This window comes from Lethenteron reissneri, chromosome 12, assembly GCF_015708825.2.
Source record: "Lethenteron reissneri isolate LAM-NWPU_2019-01 chromosome 12, ASM1570882v1, whole genome shotgun sequence".
In the NCBI taxonomy this organism is placed as follows: domain Eukaryota; kingdom Metazoa; phylum Chordata; class Hyperoartia; order Petromyzontiformes; family Petromyzontidae; genus Lethenteron; species Lethenteron reissneri.
In genome coordinates this window covers 7355053-7372496 of record NC_083790.1, presented here as the reverse complement: position 1 = coordinate 7372496, position 17444 = coordinate 7355053, and the positions used below count along the sequence as shown (strand labels likewise).

The following is a 17444-nucleotide window of genomic DNA, read 5'->3' as shown; positions in this document are numbered from 1 at the left end:
GGTACACGTTTCTCCACTTTACGGCACCTACTCTCAACCTCCACTTCAATTCTTTCCCCATCCTCTGATCCTGCCACCTGTGCCTGGCGGCTGCAAGTAAATATCACTATGGTGCTAGATAAACTTGCTCTATACTCTTAGGTTTTTTCGGTAAAGTCACGTAGGTAAAAAAATAATAATAGAAATAAAGTAATAATAAATCAATTAAATCACGACGTTTCGGAGGCAACACAAGTCTCCATCTTCAGGTGGGACCGTCACAGCTAATTTAGCTGTTGCCTCCGAAACGTCGTGATTTAATTGATTTATTATTATTTCATTTCTATTATTATTTTTAATTTGTATTTTTTATTTTTTACCTACGTGACTTTACCGAAAGAACCTGAGAGTATGAATCCTTGCAGTCATGAAAGCTTCAAATCTAAACTTGCTCTACCCATGATAACCATTCGCAAGCCGTAGAAGCCATTCACGCTAAGCATTACAGGAGACGGGAGCGTATCCTTTCTCGTAGTGGATTTGACACTGACCGCGACCATTTCAGAGTTGCCTGCAAGACTGTAAATAAACTGATCCTTGCCTCCCGGTCTGCCTATATCAAATCACACATAACAGGTGCATCTTGACAAGCCTAAACACATCTGGAAATCTCTTAATAACCTCCTCCACCCAGGCAGAAACTTGGCTCCTTTTTCTGAGTGACTCACTTGCCGCATTAACAATCACCACTTCGTTCAGCACTTAATTTTACTAACAAACTGGCACTCATTACTAGCTCCATCACTTCTTCTTTAATTCCTACTCTAATTCCCTTGGTTTCCCAGCTCCTATTTCCCACGCTCCTCCTACTTATCTATATTGTCCCCTGTATCATGGAATGATGTTCTTGCTTTAATTCGATCCCTTTACATTAAGCCATCTTTTCTCAAAATCCTTCCTAGGCCCCTCCTTTAAAACATGCTCCATTGAGTTCGCAACTGTGATTGCGCACATCGCCAATTCTTCATTTCAGCTGGTGTTTCCCATTTCTTAGTAAATTCGTGTTGCACACTCGAAATGAAGGACGTGGACAGGTGCTCCAAATGGAGGGCAAACACATTTATTGTGGCCAATCTGTAAAATGCAACAGCACGTCTGTCACACATGGCAATCCTCAACTAGTCCCCATTAACCACGTGACTGGTGTACAAGTCCAGTTAATCATTAACCCTGCCAGCCACCCACAGGCCCAACTCAGTTATCGTATGCTGGTGTACACACGTGCATTGATGCACTGCACAGCACATAAGGACTTTCATAAAACCACACTTTACTCCCTTGCTGCACGAGGAAATAATTTAAAGAGTGGTCCATTCCTAATGTGCCACATATGAACTAGATACTGGTGAACCTGCCACTTACCGGCCGACTACTAACCTCTCCACCATCTCTAAACTCCTTCAGCGTCTTGCTCAACTTAAGACGCACATTACCTCTTCCCCAAGCTTTGTCCCTATCAATCTGCCTACAGTCAGACTTACTCCACGGAGACCACAATCATCAGAGTCTGAGACGACATCCTTTCAATCGTCGACTCCGGTGCAATCACGCCTCTCATTGGTCTGGACATTTCATCCGTGTTTTATACTGTTCATCGCCTACAGCTTACTAGTCTTCTTGAGTCCGACTTTGGAAGCAGAGGAGTAGTCGTAATGTAGTGAGCGACTACCGAGACGCAACGTTTAGAGGGCTTCTTATTTATTTCTCACACTTCAAGAAAAATCGCTGGGTCACAAATATATATACACGGCTACACATAGCTGACCCATCTACACAGCCCCCTCGTCGGCATCTAACTATATAGCTGGCTGACGAATATAGCGACGACGACGACGACGATGGGAGCCGTGCAGAGGATCGGCCATGAGGCCGGATGATGAAGAGAGATGACGGCGAAGACAGCGACGGTAGCCAAGACCCGGGCCCCCACGACAGCCCCGAACCTTCGGTCACGTCCCCCCTATATACTTCCTGGCATGGCCAGGCCCCGCCTCCAGCCATGCCTCTGGCCACGCCTCCTTCAAGAACCTTCGAGCAGGTTCCTGGAGCTTCCCGACCAGAGGTCGCAAACGAGTTTTGATTCCTTACCCGTACCCGGCCGCACCAGGGTCGCAAACGGGTACCCGTACCCGTACCCTACCCTATACCCGGCTACCCGTACCCGGCCGGGTATCGGGTAGGGTACGGGTACCCGATTGCGACCTCTGGGATGAAGCCATGTTGCAGGCGTGGGTGGGTTAATTCTAGGAACTTGAATTGTGAGAAGAGACAAGACGTTGGAAAATGAGTGACAAACGGTTACTCAGCAGTGACTCACGTCCTACCCGCACCCGGCCGCACCAGGGTCGCAAACGGCTACCCGTACCCGGCCGGGTACGGGTAGCCGGGTATCAGGTAGGGTACGGGTATCGGGTACCCGATTGCGACCTCTGTTCCTGACTGACCCCGCCTTTAACCCAATTATGCTTCCCTTGTCGTTGGTTCTTATATAACGCATCCATATTTGTGATCATCCCTCCTGGTCAACAGATTGGCACCCTGTCGTTACACTAAAATGGATTTCGTACGATTTGGCCCGAGAGGATCTCCTCTTAAAATAGGTGAATCCACATCCACTATCATAAAGCACTCGTGCGGGATGCCCCAGAGCTCCGTGCTTGGAGCACTTTTGTTTGAAGTCTACACATCTCCCCCATCGCGCCGACTTATTAATAGTTTTGGAATTAAATACCGCTCCTGTGCTGATGACATTCTATTGTACACGTCAATAAACCCCGCTAATGCTCAAGGAATTATAAATGTCTCTGAGTGCACCTTGCAGAACTGCTCCTAGTCGCATGATCTTTCTTTAAATGCAGCCACATCTGAAGGCCCTACTCATTGGCACCCGGCAATGGCTCTTGTCACCCTCTCTTTTCCTCAACATCGCCATTGCCTGGTGCCACTATTCCCTTTATGGACCTGCATACAATTCCTCGGTGTCACTCTGGATTTTCCACCTCGTCTCTGGATATTTGCGTCAACTAAATCATCACAACTTGCAACTATCATCGCAAGGCTCTTCTTCACCCACGTCCACTCATTGCCATCGATATTTCCAACACCTTCGCCTGCACTAGAGTCGGGTCTCGCCTCGACTGCTGCAATGCCATTCTCTCCAAGTCATTATCAAGCAACATCCTCAAATTGCAATGGTTAAAGAACAACCTTCCTCGTGTTGGCCTTGGTGTCCACCGTCTATGACTCGACTCGGGCACCACTCTCCAGTACTCTTCATAAGCTCCCTTTTATCAGCGGGACAAATTATCAAATCACTTACCTTTGTCATTGCGCCTTCACCACCGGTCCCCCCCACAATACCTCGCCTCACTGTTCTCGCCTTGCATGGAAGCTCACGGTAGAAGCCTCCGCAGCGTCACTCAAAATCTCCTTCGGACACTTAGGTCTCGAACTGTTACAGCCTCACGTTGGTTCTTTGCGGTCGCCCCCTCGGTGTGGTACTCTCTATCCCTTTGCACATCCACAACATCAAATGCACTCTGACTTTTAAGCAACATCTAAAGGCCTCTATCTGTTTGGTGAGGATATCGAGCAGCCCTGAGCTTGGCTCCGCGCCTCTGAGTTGTTGACTTGTCTGCACAATCTGGCACGTTATAAATGTCATTATTATTATTAAACTGTAACAATGATGATTTCTTCTTTGCCCATGGACTCAGGGCCGGATTAAGGCACGGGGCTTTAGGGGCTGCAGCCCAGGGGCCTCCGCCAGCTGGAGTGCCTCCAGAGATTGAAGTGAAAAGTTATTTCACTTGTGAATGCTAAAATTTAATTGTTGTTAGCCTTGTAAAAATTAATAGTTTTTTTCTTTACCTTTGTTTTACTTTTGAAAAGATTACTGGGAGCCTCACAGTACCTGTAGCCCAGGGGCCTACAGAATCTTTATCCAGCCCTGCATGGACTTGAACTTCCTTTTGACACGTAAAACATGCTTTAAAATACACATGTGCTTCAGCAACCGTTGAAGCTTTCCCGTGCTTGTGTTGTTATTATACGATCTGTCATTTAAATGCTGCGCTCTTACAATTCCAAAACACGGACGCTAAAAATAAAAAAAACGTGTAACATTCGTGCACAATGGCAGAAACAATATCCGGCGGAGTGGGACTAGATTTTTTTTTCCAGACATCCCTCATGCTTTACCCAAGCCAGCGCTGGCTCGTACCGCATTCGGCGTGTCGATTGCCCACTCATTCGCACCTATCTCCTCCTCGCTGCGCTTAGGCTGTGACGCAGCGTGCATCCAGAGGTGTCGCTCTGCCCGATCGCTGACGGAGACGTCAAACGGGCAGCGGTCATGGCGCCGCACGGCCGTGATTAATCCTCTCCCGCGTTCCCACAAAAGGGCCCTGGGTGTACTATGCGGTCCATGCGCATATTTACAATAATACGCACCGCCCTGCTGGTTAAGTGCATGTTGTTTATATTTCACCGTGTTACCGTCCCCATTTGCCGGATGGCATTCCTTGTGATCTTCAAACACATCCTGCCTCTCATGGAAATGGGGTATGATCGTGACCTGAAGAGCATCCCTCAGATTGCTGGACCCCTAGAATATCTATGCACGTGGCAACCTGAGTTTGATTACTGTCCCCGGCACGCACCAGCAGCAATTGATATCTGAATCGGTCGTGGGTTCTCCCTTTACCAACACAATTGTACACCGCAGTGAAGTCAAAGTTAGATATGGGGATCCTTGGTGACCTCGAAGACTGCACGCAAGCGGTGCACGTGTGTCTTGCATGAAACCGAAGTGCTGCTTAATCCAGAAAAGAATTGGGTTCTGCTGGTTGGCACTCAGGCTCAGGCAAAAAGATTTGTGGGAGGGATCAGGTGTGGCAGTCACAGACTTCAGGAATCGGTGCTCGACTCATCTCAAGAGCATCGGCACCAAACTCAACCAGAATGTTGTTTGACCACCACAGTGCAAAATATCGTCAGGTCGAGCAATTTTCACGTCGGGGTTCTACGGCACATTTGACCATTATTGAGTCGGGACACAGTCAACATGGTGGCGTGAAGCATAGTATTGACAAGGCTCGATTATTGCAACTCGGACATCTGTCAAAAACATTACCAAGCTGCAGCGTGTACAACATTCTCTGGCGCGTGTCGTGACGGGTACTGCAAGATCGGACCATGTCTGTCCCGTGCTCGCTGAGCTGCACTGGCTTCAGGTTGCTGAACTAATACATTATAAAGTCACACTCATTATACACAAATGAAGCACACTCCCTTGCCGATCTCCTCAAGGAGGACAAACCATCACGTGAAGTCCGGTCATCCTCGCAGCGGCTTTTGGCTAGTCGGCGAACGAAGACGGTCGCTGCATCGCACGCAGATGCGCTTCTGCAGCCGTCTGGAACGCTCTTCTTTACGATATTCGGAAGCCACTGGAGCTATGCACTTTCAAATCTACATTCATAACCAATTTCTTTACAACTGGTTTTTGTGTTTGGCACGGTTGGCTACGTACAGCGCGACAGAACTTCGGCATACATATACCAACGTAGAATCATAATACAGGGTGACCCAAAAAAAACGGGCCCCGTGCACACGGGGCCTATTAGAGTTGGGGCCCGTTTTTTTTGGGTCACCCTGTACACTGCTGGGCGAATGCCAACTTACCCACACGTCACGCTGGTCATGGGGGTTGTTGGAGCATACTTTACCTTGCTTACAACTTGCATGAAGACGTTTTGAGGCAGGTAGGGGTGGGGGCGATTGAATCGAACTCGGGGCGCTTGATTATTCATAGTGCGGAATTAGAATAGGTTTTACCCTTTCTGGCAATAAAACAGGCGTTAAGATTTTCATACACCAAATAGAAACCTTTTGCAGGGAATCAAGTCGGCATTTACCACACGTGATTGTGTTGAACATGCAAACAAACATGCTCTGATAATATATGGCATTGTCTTCGGAACGGATTGGCCTACTCCAGAGACAGCCTTATCACGAGTACTGTGTGTGGTTGATGCGGACTTGATTCCTTGCAAAACATCGATTTGGTGTTTGAACACCTTTTTTGTTTCCAGAAAGGGCAAAAACCTATTCTTATTTTTCATACTTTGATACTGTCAAAAAAGGTCCTATGAGAATTCATAGTGCGTTACGCTAACCACTGCGCCATTGCTCTCCCCTGTAAACGTAGTACAGGGACTCCTCTACTTACAGACATTCGACTTACGAACTTTCAGAGATAAGAACAAACCTGTCCGTGTGTCCAGTTGCCTGTCCGGACCGAGAGTCGTAAGTTGAACCGCCGCGCGACAGACGGTGGCGGTTGTTCGGTGTCACACGGCGTGGAGGATGAGGTCACCGAGGAGAAACCAGGAGACTTGAGCAACCCAAAGGGTTCGACACCGAGCAGCTGGCTGAAGGTTTCCGCATGATTGAGAAGGCACTGGCTTTTTTTTTTGAGTCTCAGCACCCAAACACTGAAAGGTTTACTAACGTGTCGCGGCAGCTGTTCACGATGCTATCGCCTGTTACAAGTTGATTTATGAAGAGAAGAATAGAGCGACTGTGGAGACATCTCTTGGAACTTTTTCAAGAGAGTAGATAGGAAATAAGAGCACCAAAGTGAATTAGCATTTACATCTGCAGAACATGAAGAACCAGTGCCATCTACATCTACAGCAGATTACAGTAAAACCTTGGATTGCGAGTAACTTGGTCTGCGAGTGTTTTGCAAGACGAGCACATTTTTAAAATAAATATGAATTTGATAAACGAGCGAGGTCTTGCAATACGAGTAGTACGTGTTTACACTTTGTCTGCCGAGTGTCACGTGATCACAACTGATATACGAGTGCTTTGGATTACAAGCACGTTTCCGGAACAAATTATGCTCGCAATCCAAGGTTTTACTGTATACAACTTTTAAAGCCATTCTCCGTGTTTAGTGTGCACGCCGTGCAACATGTTTGGAATCGACTGGAGTAAAGTTGGACTTACAAACAAATCGACTTATGAACAGACCTGGAACCTCACTTGTTCGTAAGTAGAGTCCCTGTCCTGTAATACCTTACTTTACAAAAGTAGATGCGTTCCTGGAGCTTTGTTCGCATGTTGAAACTTCGTTTACTGAATAACTTATAACATTAGTACAATGAGGATGCGTTCCCAGCCTTCGTAACTTCATCATTTACACGCTTTTATTTAACTCACTCTGTCTGTTGTCGTTGTCGTCGTTGTCGTATCCTCAAATCTTGTAACTCAATTCTAACCCACTTCCTAATGTGGTATCGACTGCAAACTTGGTATACTTATGTCATACTGATGAAAATACTACATTCTATCCAAAAAAATAACGAAAAGTATATTTTTAAACATAATTTTTTATATGTTATGTTTCGGCTTGGGTCTCATTGTCCACGGTCAACTGACGTTGGCTGTAAATCACCATGGTCCCTTACGTTGTGGCAAGCCTCGGGACCACTTCCTGGAGTCGTGGAGTTCTGCTATTACTCGTACGGTACATTTCATTAAAGCGTGTTTAAAAAAAAGTATTTTTAAATGTTACTTATTTATACCATAAACACTTCCATTCATCTTTGTAAACAAAGACAATTTATGTTGAAAATAATATATTTTATACTGTCCAGTATTAAAATAAAAAAAACTAACATAAATAAAAGAAACATTGCGATATGCAATGCTCAAGAATCCATATCTTATTACATATGCTTTCTTATTAATAAAATACCATATAGGCATGTAATTATTTATTTATTCATTAAATCGCTGTATTCATTATTTTACTAAATTTTGAGCTTTCCATTTTAAAGTAATGGTAATAAAAGCAAAGGTCGTTATACCGAAACTTTATTGAATATACGAGGTGTTACTGCACTGAATAATAGCCATGTATATTATATTATCAAATGTAGAGTATATAGCTTGTGAATTGCATTCGCCGGTGAAGTATTAGTTATGCTGTGGATGACATTGTTTTCTAAAGTCCAAGTTAGTTATATACATATTTATTTATTTAATACATTACGCATTGTTAGTATCCGCCGTTATGTTTATGGGGGAGAATTAATATCCATCGTAATGAATTGGACAATTAGTCACAATGTCCCACGGCATTGGGGGTGGGGGGGGGGGAAGGTGGTGACGCGTGGATGCACGGACACATAACGATGTCGGCGAAGCGAGAAGCTAATTTCGTGAAATCTCGTATGATTGAGAGAGAGAAAACACAACAATCGAGCCGAAAGAGAGATGGTATTGATGTGCTTCCTAAATCGCGAGAGCGGACGCTATTAGTTGCAGGCTTAACCATAAAACCAGTCGGCTTGAAAGCGCGAGGCTCGAATTAATAGAGGCGGCTTTCAGAAAATTCGTATTTTCTCCTGCTAAGTGATGTCAGAGACGCATAAATGAAATCCTCGGGTGCTGATGATGCTTTCAGTTTGTTTGCCTTCTGAATTTGGTCTTGAAAATGTGACCCGGAGGTAAGTCTTGACGTGCATGTTTCCGACAGCGCTGTGCTAGCGACTGGAGATATCCCCAAGTGGTTAGGGCCCCAGAAAAGACGAAAAATAAAATTAACCCGTAAAAACGAAGTTTTTCACTATAAATCCTTTATATGCGTGGCGGCTAGAGTCCTCTCGTCCTCTCGCTTGAGATGGCTGCCACCTATGGGTCAGACGATTGCCTGCCACCATTAAGCAATTGGTAATTAAATATAATTTTTTTGTCCTAAAAAGTGTAAAATGTTTGAAAAAAAATTTTCACGAACATTAATTGTCACGCACAACGAGTCTGTGTGGAAAATGTCAGCTCGATTGGATCACGGGAAGTGGGTTAAAAATCGACCGAAAGATTTGCACGGTCGTAAGCAAGCAAGCAAGCGCGCAAGCGAACTGAATATAAAGGATTTAAAAAACACGTCTCCTGCTGGGAATCTGCAGGCAACCATCGGCTTTAGGGGATGAAACTGTCCGGAGGCTGATGAAGGCAACCAATGTGGACTCGCGGCTGAAATTGTCAATGCAAAGAACACCGCGGTGTGAGAGATGTGAACTACCTCGTCTGGTATACGGGAGGTCGTGAGTGCATTGCCTGCACTGATGCCTGCTGTAGATTTGGAGTCTGTGTGTGTTTCTCTCTTCGTGGTCCCGTGGATTTCTCTCCGGATTTTCCCTCCACATTGAAAAACACGCGTTTCGAGTATTTGGCTGCTGCAAATGTCCACGTGATGAGCCACTTCGTTGAACGATCATTTGCCATGTCAGTGACGAGGGTTGTGTTACCATACTTCACCAAACTGGTCAGTGAGGGTGGTGAAAGGGTGGGAGGAGGCCAAGATGGGGTGTTCGGATATCAATCGCCACTGGTGTAAGCCGTGGCTAGCAATTAAACTCGGGTCACCATGCGGATTCATAGCGCGTTGTACGAACCACTGCATTATATAACCGCTACATTTCTGAACCACTCTCAATACGCCCACTCAGATGCCCACCTTGGCTACGGTGTGCCGTTGTGGCAAGTACTGCCATCTAGTGATATACAGATACTTTATGTTTGTGGTGGCTGGCCACAGAAAACTACTGCGTTGAAAAGGATAAAATTCGCTTTCCTCGTCCCGTGTATGACTTAAAAAAAGTGCATACAATTCACCGCATCCAACCACAGCGGGGATAGAAGAAAAATTGCCAAAAATAATTTACATGATGTGTTTTTTTGTTCGAAGCACACGTACTATACTCACTCCTGTATGTGATGAATGATAAATGTTGGTTCTGGGTGCCAGGTAAATGTGTAAAAGCATAAATAAACGGCCTCCTGCATCGATGCTATTTATTATCTCGGTACCAAACTGTGCGGGAAAGTTTCCCAGTGGTGCACTGGATAAATCAATTGTCCATAATAAAAGCGATAACATTGAAACGAGTAAACAGATTAGCACCCAGGGAAACTTTAAACATTTCCAGAAATCTTAGGCCGGTGGTATATGTTGTCCCATATGTGCTGTTACAATTTACGGCACATAGGCTCTGCTCCGATGTTTAGTATTCTGCATCTGGCCTCTAAGCCGCTTTTTACGCTTGTTCAACTTTCGGCATTCTAACCGTTTTGGATCTGTCTCTTTCTACATTCTGATAATCGTGTGATTTCATCCTGACAAGGCCAATCAGTGATTATGGATTTAGTGCAAGCGCTCGGGTGCAGAAGGTCGAAACAGACCGATGTTGGGGGGCGGATTGGTAGCTGGGCAGCTTGGTGATGGGGTGGGTTGGTGGCTGGGTGGATTGGTGGCTGGTTGGCTGGGTGGCTGTATGGGTTGGTGGGTTGGTGGGTTGGTGGCTGGTTGGCTGGGTGGCTGTATGGGTTGGTGGGTTGGTGGGTTGGTGGCTGGGTGGGTGGGTTGGTGGCTGGGCAGGTTGGTATATGAATGGGTTGGTGGTGGGGTGAGTTGGTGGATTGGTGGCTGGGTGGTGGGGTGGGCTGGTGGCTGGGTGGCTGGGTGGATTGGTGGCTGGGTGGTGGGGTGGGTTGGTGGCTGGGTGGCTGGGTGGATTGGTGGCTGGGTGGTGGGGTGGGTTGGTGGCTGGGTGGGATGGTAGCTGGGTGAGTTGGTGGCTGGGTGGTGGGGTGGGTTGGTGGCTGGGCAGGTTGATATATGAATGGGTTGGTGGTGGGGTGGGGTGAGTTGGTGGCTGGGTTGGTTGGTGGCTGGATGATGGGGTGGCTCAACGATCAGGGTACTGAGCTGGCTCGTTTTGAGGTCCTCAGTTCGAATTTTGGTTTCAAGACACCCGTGATTAAACTGGTTTCTCGAGTATAGCGAGTTGATGGTCTTATAGCCTGATCACTCATTCCTGGAGGAAAAACATAAACTAAAATTGTGATTACAGCATGTATATTTATAATGTAGAGCTAAGGTGCATTTACTTGTCTCTCATATGCTGGTGTGTGATTGGCGCTGCGCATTCCCTTTCAGAGGTGTCGTTCTCCACTGTTATCGGGGCAAGTTTGTAGGTGTTTTTCCCCCATGCCCCTCTCACGACACCGAGGCCTATCAATCATAATCGAAGTAGGGAAACGCTTGCATTTAAATGACTCAATTATTTGAAGTCAACGCGTTTGCTGGTATTGTTTTATATATCTATCTGAAATCACACTGGCGTGACTGTAGCTACTAATCCGATGCCATCGCACTTGATTTAAAACCCACTCTGCAATGCTTAATAGGAAAATGACACATCGCTCGCAATCTAACGTTAATATACTACGCAGGAGCAGTAATCGTTGATTTCTCAACGTGGGTTTATAGAGGCCCACTGATCAACAAGTTTGATCAGTGGCCCCAGTGGGGCTTATATTTTAATTTACTTGGCATTTGTATACCGGTCAAAAAACCCCAGTAAGGAGCAGTAATCGTTGATTTCTCAACGTGGGTTTATAGAGGCCCACTGATCAACAAGTTTGATCAGTGGCCCCCGTGGGGCTTATATTTTAATTTACTTGGCATTTGTATACCGGTCAAAAAACCCCAGTAAGGAGCAGTAATCGTTGATTTCTCAACGTGGGTTTATAGAGGCCCACTGATCAACAAGTTTGATCAGTGGCCCCCGTGGGGCTTATATTTTAATTTACTTGGCATTTGTATACTGGTCAAAAAACCCCAGTAAGGAACGCAGTGAATTTCACAAATTAGACACCGACATGAAAGGCAAAGTTGTGTAGCCCTGACGTTGCTCTCGCACAACGCTGCTGGTGGAAACGAGAAGCTCTAGAGAGGCCCCTTTAACGTATTGTCATGTCGGTTACATCCTCATGAAGTATTTTTTGAGACCATATTACGGAACAAGACTGTGGATCGGAAGTTGGGATATGTTCTGGACGTGAAATGTGTATATATGTATACAGTATATATGTACGCACATAACGTTCTACATTGAAAACCAATTTATCTAAAACTACCTTTTGTGTTTAGTTTGTTGGCGTTCCCCTACACCTCCGATTAGCACGGTTAACTACGTACGGTGCGAAAGAAGTTCAATATACATACGTACTTAGAATCCCAATCCCCCCGGTTTTACTCCAACGGTGCTGTCGGCATCACGTGACAGGAGGAAGTGAAATGTTCGTTCAGAATTTTGGCAGAGCGGTGCGCGCACCACCACCTCGTGTCAGAGAAGGGCCCGCGAGAGGTGAAGAGGTGGCACGATGGGAACCACCTGTGCACGTGTTGGAGAGGTGGGTAGGGGGTGGTGTTTGTCGCCTGACACTAAAACCAACACGTGTCATTATAGAAATTGCTAGAATTTTGGCCAAATTGAGTGAAGAACCTGGTTTCAGATAATTGATCTCGGTTCGCGCGCCGTGGTCATTGGTGAATGGGGTCGAGCCGTCAATTACGCGCACCGTGAGAAACCGGTTTTCACTAAATCGGTGCTGCCTGGGATCTCGCCAGTGCTGGCTGACTCGGGGTTCGTGATCACTTGGGCCACCTGGCCACCTCGCAACGCACACGGTAAATTGATGCCTGGCATCTTCTGAATTTCCCTCGGTGTCGATACATAACCGATGGGGGGAGGGGGGATAATTTGTTTTCCCCGTCTTCTGCGCAATACATTAATATGTGTGCAGTGTGCGGAAGACACGTCTTTAAAAAAATAGTTGATCGCTGGAACGGGAGGCAGAAGCATGCCAGGCACGCTGGAAATTTACATTCGCTGCGCAGAGAGCATGAATCACCCTACCGGCCAGCTTGCTGCTGCGGTAGCAGCAGCAGCAGCACTTGAAATATTTCTCATTTGCAATGCGGCGCAAAACGAAGAAACTATTTTGCACAGAATCAAGCGGCGCACGAATGTTGATATTACATTCTCCATATACCTTCGTCGTTACGGATAATGATTACATTTCTATTAATGTTTGGTCTCGTGAACATATCTTTTTAATACAAGATTCATAATTAACCAAGTCCATTAGCACACATTTAATATTCCGTCTCATCAGCTGCTCGTAAAGTGTAAGTAAATAACTGCTTTAAATCCATTATAAACGACCAGAATTTACTGCTTTTAAAATGATTGCAAATAATACAAACGGATAAATATGCGATATTGATTAAGGTAATCGCTCCATTGTCTGCCCAAAATGACAAATGTTTTAGGCGAGCTGCCACACGTCCCGCTTTCCTGCGTGTATAATGAAGGGGTAATACTGGACCCGGCCTGGTCGATGGCATGTGTGGCCATTATTATGGCGTTGTGATCTTTACTGGTCCAGGCAGGCAGGTCCGGCGCTCCGTGCCGTGAATCAAAATTGTACGGCCATGCCTCCTTCCGGGCCTGCTTTTTTTTTTAACCCTTCAAGATCCGCACAGCCGTCCAGGTCTCTCCGTGTATTGCAACCCCCGTGCGCTGACGCTCCGCAGGCGTTAGATCACATCGATTGAGTTCGCTAGCGTTGCCCGGACACGGTTATTGTGCGACGAGCGGCGAAGTGGGGGTGTCGCTTGGCCCTTTTGTTTGTCAATCTTGAAGCCTGTTGACTCTCTCCGATGCGCAATGGTACAATAGACTTCCACTAAATATACGCAAATTGATTGTAAAGAAAAACCGCCACGTATTTGTTTCCGCTCCGTTGGTTTACAAAGTGTTGCACTAAGGGCACGGAGCTGTGTATATGCAGTAGCAAAAGATTGGTTTGAAATATCACTGGCTTACATGTGACTTCAACAGGGATCTGTATACAGGGCTGTAGGTTTAAAATAATTCGCACCCCAGCGTTAACGTGTACACGTTTAACAGAGCTGGCAACGGCTAGAAAAAGCCCCCATTATTTAATTGTACTTCTCTGGCTTGCTCGTGAGGGCACACAGTGGAGACCATCTCGCTCTCTCTCCGGGTCTTCATGAAGACAAAAGGTTTTTGAAATTGATATCTGGCTATAAAATTGAGGTTAAAGAAGGTCAGCGGTAGGCTGTCGGGTCAGGGTTGGGCAAAAAATTAAATTTTTTCTTTAAATGCCAACCCGGTTTAATATTGGATGACAAAATCAATTAAGCACCCTCAATGTGCACACACTTCATGTTTTCCAAACAACAAAAAATCACAACGCTTAACCATTTACTTCTCGTGAATTAAGTGTCCGATGTGTTCTTGTGTTGTGCCGCTTGTTGTTCAGAGTGATGTTCGGCGCGATGTCAGACTTTCTTAAGGAAAGTTTAACGTCAGACATTGTGCTGGACAACACGCCATACAATTTGAAGCATAAACACTACCAAGAGGACAGACACTGTGCGACTGTTCAGTCACTACTGCTGTTATAAGTACAGCCCAAAAGTCAATAATTTAGGCAAGTCAAGAGCTCCGCCCAGAGGTCGCAACCGGGTACCCAATACCCGTACCCTACCCGATACCCGGCTACCCGTACCCGGCCGGGTACGGGTACGGGTAGCCGTTTGCCACCCTGGTGCGGCCGGGTACGGGTACGGATAGGCCGTGAGTCACTGGTGAGTAACCGTTTGTCACTCATTTTGGGTAGGGTACGGGTACGGGTAGGGAATGGCTACCCGTACCCGGCCGGGTACGGGTACGGGTACCCATTTGCGACCCTGGTGCGGCCGGGTACGGGTACGGGTAAGGAATCAAAACCCGTTTGCGACCTCTGGCTCCAACACATTGACCGATAGTGTGAGTGTGTTTCGTTACAGATGCGGGAGGGTCGTGGGTCCTCCGCTGGCCTGGACCACATGGCGCTGTGACTGAGCACCCGCCCTCAGAAAGGAGCCACATTTCCGGTGCGTAGATTGCGCCGGGCACAAGCATCGCTCGAGCAGCCCTTGCTCCTGCCGACATGTTCTCCACCGGTCGATGTTCTTGTGTGGAGGGCGTGCGCTTTATGACACGATGTTTCCACCGCACGCCGACGCAAGCTGCTGTAAAAGAACCCCGCGGCGCGCTGCTCCCAGCGCCTCCACGCAGCGCCTGCCCACTCGTTCCTCTTCCCTCCTCCCTGAGAATTGAGAACTTACGCGGTCGACCCGCGTTAAGGTCAATGCACAAGACGTACTCGCAAAAAGGCAACCCCATTTCCCCCCACCACCACATCCCCATGTTATTACCGGCCTGCGAGATACGTACAGTGCTGGAGTGAAACACAACCGCTTGATTGGCCGTTTTCCTGCTATTTATTTGCACGAGCTCTGCACTTGTTGTGCTCGGCGTTCATATAAGCAGTGAGGAGGGCAATGCCCTGCAAAAAAAAGCAAACCATGGGCGGTGGATGGCAAAGCGTGGCTCGGTATATACCCCAGACGCACGCGGTATTTTTACCTGGCAGGACTCGGGCCGCCCTGCACAGCAAAGGGCTGCCTGTGGTACATTGCATAACATCGTGTGATCCGTAAGTCAGGGGCTGCGTTTCCACAGCGCTGTTGTCAGCGAATCCAGCTCGCCTTGACCTATTATTCAGACGGCGCGAGTGCAGCTGATGGCTTTGAATCGTTACACTGGCTGGAATCATTTATGGTTAACCAAAGTGTCCTGCGTTTGATTCACGCAGACTTTGGTTTCATGCTTGGGAGGCAGCTTGCGTGCTCGCAGCTTAGGGCCGGAATGGCGGGTTGCTACCTCTCGGCGCTTCCTGCGCGAGCGTGGCCCCCCCAGCGGGATTGGCGCGATTTCAAGCAATGGCGGAACCATGCTGCAATTGCTCGTGAACTCTTGACCAACGCTCAACGCTGCCTCCGCCCTAATCCTCCCCTTCCTTACCACAACCGCCCCCATCCCTATCCGTTATTACTGCACAGAACGTGAGTGGTGGCTGAATGGGTGTGTTTTTGTATCAAGTGGACCCTCACGTGAATCACAAAATGACGAGTTTGCCTGATTTTATGCTAAAAGTGACAGGGGGCGATGGCCAATGAGAGCCACGTGGTTCTGGTTTTACGAGTAGAATGCTTTTACATTTTTAAACATTGTTTGTGACACATCTGTTGTGCGATCGCTCCCTAATTATGTAAACGCATTCGGAGTAACCCCCAGGCTCAAACTTAGCTCGTTTCTTTGTTGGGCCCCAAGGCAGAGTTTAAAATCTCCCATGAATTTGGTGGGGCCGAGTTTTTCTCTTGAGGGACGCCCCAGCGTTGACTTCCCACCCCTTGGTGGTGCTGATTAAACCGACCTCGGTGGGACGATGGCACGATGGCACGATGGCACTGACCGCGATGAAATCCTGTGGCCTCACGGCCGCGAGTCTCCCGTATTTCTGGCCGAGCTGTATCAACACGACTGCAAGAGATATCAATCATCGGTAGATTTACTTTGCTTCTTCTTCTTTTGCAATTTTATTTTTGAGCTTTAAGTTTTACAACGTGATGTCAGTTAATCGTCGTCAGCCTCCACAGGACGAGTTATTTCCCAAGCTGTCGCCATCCGTCATGGTTCTGAAATTTAATTCATCCACCTGTGCGAGCTGATCGCTCCATCACCTTGATCAATGTCCTCCCCCCCCCCCCCATGCGATCCATTCCTTGAGACTGCCACTTCGTGCTTTTTTTTGACCATGAGTCATCAGTTGTGTGTATATATGTTGAACTTCTTTCGCACCGTATGTAGCCATCCGTGCTAATGTGCTGTCCCCTGTTAACGCTGCCAATGCGCTTGCCCCTTCTCAACATTGGAAACAGGATAACAAACAATTTAGAGGCCAAAAAACTACGTGAGAAAGATGGATTTCGAAAAGGCCTTTCTTCAAAATAACGAGCATCGTTGGGTACTTTACCCATGCACATAGGTGATGAAAATCACCATACAAATGTGCCTAAAGGGAAATGTTTTTTTTAATCAGTGCACTTCACCTGCTGTGACGTACGGATCTGAAACAGGGAAATTCTTGAAGAAAATGGAATGAAAGCTGGAAAAAGCGCACAAAGAAGCATAAGGGGAGACAGAAAGAGGAGCGCATGGATCGGATAACAAATGCAGAGCCGGTGTCTGTTAAGAAAAGTGAGTGGGCTTGGGCAGGACGCATCGCTGTGAGTGAACATGGCTGGCGATCAAGACGAACGGTGGAGTGGCTGGCAGACAAAGGAGTGAGCAGTGACCGCCATGGAGGCAGAGAGCGATGAGAGCGGTGAGGCGAATCGCTGCATTGCAGGATCGCGAGGGATGTTGATCCTGCAATGGAGGGTGCCACGGTGGCGAGATGTTAACTACCTTGCTGGGTATACATGAGGTCGTGGGTTCGATCCTGACCCTGACGCCTGTGGGTTTAGAGTTTGCACGTTCTCCCCGTGGTCGTGTGGATTTTTCTCCGCGTCCTCCAGTTTTTCCCCTCCACATTTAGAAATGCGCGTCTAGAGTATTTGGCTGCTA

The 17444-nt window shown here is 47.2% G+C and overlaps 1 protein-coding gene across 3 annotated transcripts in view; it reads left to right on the top strand.

Annotated features, from left to right (window-relative positions):
* The window catches only part of LOC133341834 (glycosyltransferase family 92 protein F13G3.3-like), a 141029-nt gene that overhangs the window by 36774 nt on the left and 86811 nt on the right, over window positions 1-17444 (top strand). For all 3 annotated transcript variants that reach the window (XM_061550608.1, XM_061550607.1, XM_061550609.1), the window contains exon 2: window positions 14780-14866. The gene's annotated coding sequence lies outside the window, so the exon portion shown is untranslated. The remainder of the gene's footprint in view (window positions 1-14779; window positions 14867-17444) is intronic.